The following is a 3,673-nucleotide window of genomic DNA, read 5'->3' as shown; positions in this document are numbered from 1 at the left end:
TTTTAATGTGAAATTCAATACTTGCTTAGATAAAAAGGTCTGATTACTCAACATGAAGTACTTGAATTTTTTTTTTATTTATATATATATATATATATGAAGAAATATATAGTTATCCTACACAAGCCCATAGAAAGTAATCTCTTCTTTGATACTGGTAGAAAAATTTAAAAATACTCAAAGAAAACTGTTTAAGTTCTAAACTTAACTCTTTATTGAGTTTTCTTAATACTTGATCCCTCGATATCTCACAAACTTTCTGGTCTGTACATCAATATTTTTTTTAAAAAAATACTTGGTTTAACTCGATTCTTAAGTATACTCAGATGCTTAAATGCTAAATACTAACTTATTTGAGGACTAAAAATTTTTTATTCTCCCCCCCAACTTAATCGACATTGTCCTTAATACAGTAAGAAAAAAATAAAAAGTGCATACAAAAAGAAAGAAAAAGGAGAGATGTCACCTGATCCAGAAGTCTTTTCAAAATTGGTTCTCTCCCCAACTTAGCCAATATTATCTTCAAATCCCTACAAAAGACATGAAGCAAGACTTGATTAACCTAAACAAAATGCAAAAGAAAGCAAAAGCAAAAGTTGGAACTAGGTTGCCTCTCAGAAAGTGTTAAATTTATCATCTTCAGTCAGATCACATTTATTGACAGGTGCTTCCACACAGAGCGGTCCATTATTCTTAAAAAAATAAAGATCAGTTAAAATAAAGTAAAAAAAATTGGATTGCCTCCCAAAAAGTGCTAAGTTTTAAATCTTCAGTCGGACTGAATTCGTGATACAAAATCAATCAAAATAAATAAGCTCATGGAGAACCATGACCTCCTCCTCAATTTCAGTAGGCAACTCCAAGAATGGTTTCAATCATTGTCCATTTATTTTAAAAATAGCACCATTACTTGGATTTTTGATCTCTACAGCCCCGTGAGAGAAAATTTCTTTTACTATATAGGGCCCTGTCCATCTAGATCTAAGTTTTTCAAGAAATAAATGTAGCCTAGAGTTATACAAAAAAACTTTTTGACCAAATGAAAATGATTTTTTAAGGATTATTCGATCATGAAATATCTTAGTTCGTTCTTTGCATATCTTAGCATTATCATATGCCTCATTCCTGATTTCCTCAAGTTCATCAATTTGTAGCTTCCTATGTTGTCTAGCCTCATCTAGATCCATGTTCAACTTTTTGATAGCCTACATAGCCCTATGTTCAAGCTCTACTGACAAGTGACATGCTTTACCAAATATAAGCCTATAAGGAGATATTCCTAAGTTGGTTTTGAAGGTAGTGCGATATACCCAAAGAGCATCCATTAGCTTCAATGACCAATCTTTTCTATTGGTGCTCACAGTCTTCTCTAGGATTTGTTTGATTTGATGATTTGAAACTTCAACTTGTCCACTAGTCTGTGGGTGATAGGTTGTGGTCAATTTATGGGTGATGTTGTATTTCTTCATTAGGGTTGCAAAGGATCGATTACAAAAATATGTTCCATGATTACTTATAATGGCTCTAGGGATTCCAAAATGAGAGAGGATATTTTCTTTTAAAAATTTGATAATAATTTTGCTATTATTCGATCTACATGACATAACCTCTACCCATTTGGATACGTAATCGACAGTCACTAAGATATATTCATTTTCGAAAGAGTTTTAAAATGATCCCATGAAATTGATTTTTCACACATCAAAAATCTCAACAACTAAGATCAGATTTAATGGCATCATGTCTCTTTTTGTGATCCATCCAACTTGTTGACATCTAGTACAGCTTTTATAGTACTCATATGCTTTCTTAAACAAATTGGGCTAATATAATCCATATTGAAGAATTTTTGCAATAATTTTTTTGGATCCAAAGTGGCCACCATAGGCTTGGTCATGACAAAAAGATAAAATATTTTTGATCTCATGATCTGGGATACATCTTCTAATGATTTGGTCAGGATATTGTTTAAACAGATATGGATCATCCCAAATAAAATATTTTACTTGGATAAAAAATTTATGTTTGTCCTGAGTGGTACAATAAGAGGGAATCCTACCAGTGGCTAAGCAATTGATAATATTAGCGTACCATAGTTCTTTGGTCACGGACATGAGTTGTTCATCAGAAAAAGACTCTTCTATTGATGGTTCGTTAGAGGGTGCATCAGTTAATCGAGATAGGTGATCGGCCACTATATTTTCAGTTCCTTTTTTATCCCTGATTTCTAAGTCAAATTTTTAAAGAAGTAAAATCCATCGGATCAAGCGTGCTTTTGCATCTTTCTTTGTTAAGAGATATCTAATAGCTGAGTGATCAGTGTATACAATGACATGTGATCCAACCAAATAAGATCTAAACTTTTCGAGGGCAAAGACGATAGTCAAGAACTCTTTTTTAGTAGTTAAGTACTTAAGGTGTGCATCATTAAGGATCCTACTGGTATTGTAAATAACTCATGACAACTTATCAATTTTTTGTTCTAAAATGGCTCCAATGGCATGATCTGATGCATCACACATGAGTTAGAAGGGTTGAGTCCAATCGGGTGGTTGAATAATGGGTGTGAATGTCAATACCTTTTTAAGATGCTCAAAAGAATTGAGGCACTCGGAAGTGAAATCAAATTTAACGTCTTTAGTAAGAAGATTGGTCAGTGATCGAGCTATTTTGCTAAAATTTTCTATGAACCTCTTATAGAAGCCAGTATGTCCTAAGAATGAGTACATTTCTTTGACTAATTTGGGTGGTGAAAGATTTGCAATCAGATCTACTTTGACTTTATCCACTTCAATTCTCTTCTTTGAGATAATATGACCAAATACTATGCCTTCTTTGATTATGAATTGGTATTTTTTTCAATTAAGCACTAAGTGTTTCTCCTTACACCTTTCTAAGACCAGTCTTAGGTGTAGGCACTTGGAGAAGGTGGAGCCAAAGATGAAAAATTCATCCATGAATATTTCCAGAAATCTCTCGATCATATCAGAAAAGATGCTGACCAAGCACCTTTGAAAAGTAGATGGAACATTACATAAACCAAAGGGCATACATCTATAGGCAAAAGTTTTAAATGAACAGATAAATATGATCTTCTCTTGATCCTCTAGTACTATAGGAATCTAGTTATAGCTGGAATATCCATCAAAAAAATAACAGAACTCATGTCTGGCTAACCTTTTCAACATCTAGTCAATGAATGGTAGAGGAAAATGGTCCTTTCTTGTGGCTGCATTCAGTTTTCTAAAATCAATATAGACTCTCCATCTAGTTTGGACTCTAGTCGGCACTAACTCATTTGCTTCATTTTGGATCACTGTTACCTCTGACCTTTTAGGCACTACTTGAATTGGGCTAACCCATGAACTATCTGAAATGGTGTAGATAATTTCATTGTCTAGTAACTTGAGAATCTTTTTCTTCACTACCTCCTTCATAGCTAGGTTAAGTCTTCTTTGGGGGTCTCTAATTAGCTTGGCTTTCTCTCCTAAATAAATTCGATGTTGGACAATTGAAGGGCTGATCCCTTTGATGTCAGTCATGGTCCAGCCTATGGCTTTCTTATTCTCTCTGAGGATAGCTAAAAGTTTCTCCTCTTGAGTTTGATCTAGGTCTAATGCAATGATTATGGGTAGGGTTTCTGATGGATCTAGATATGCATATTTGAGGTGCT

This window comes from Elaeis guineensis, chromosome 6 (genome assembly GCF_000442705.2).
Source record: "Elaeis guineensis isolate ETL-2024a chromosome 6, EG11, whole genome shotgun sequence".
NCBI lineage: Eukaryota > Viridiplantae > Streptophyta > Magnoliopsida > Arecales > Arecaceae > Elaeis > Elaeis guineensis.
The sequence above is the reverse complement of the archived record's forward strand: the minus strand, read 5'-3'. Positions refer to the sequence as shown.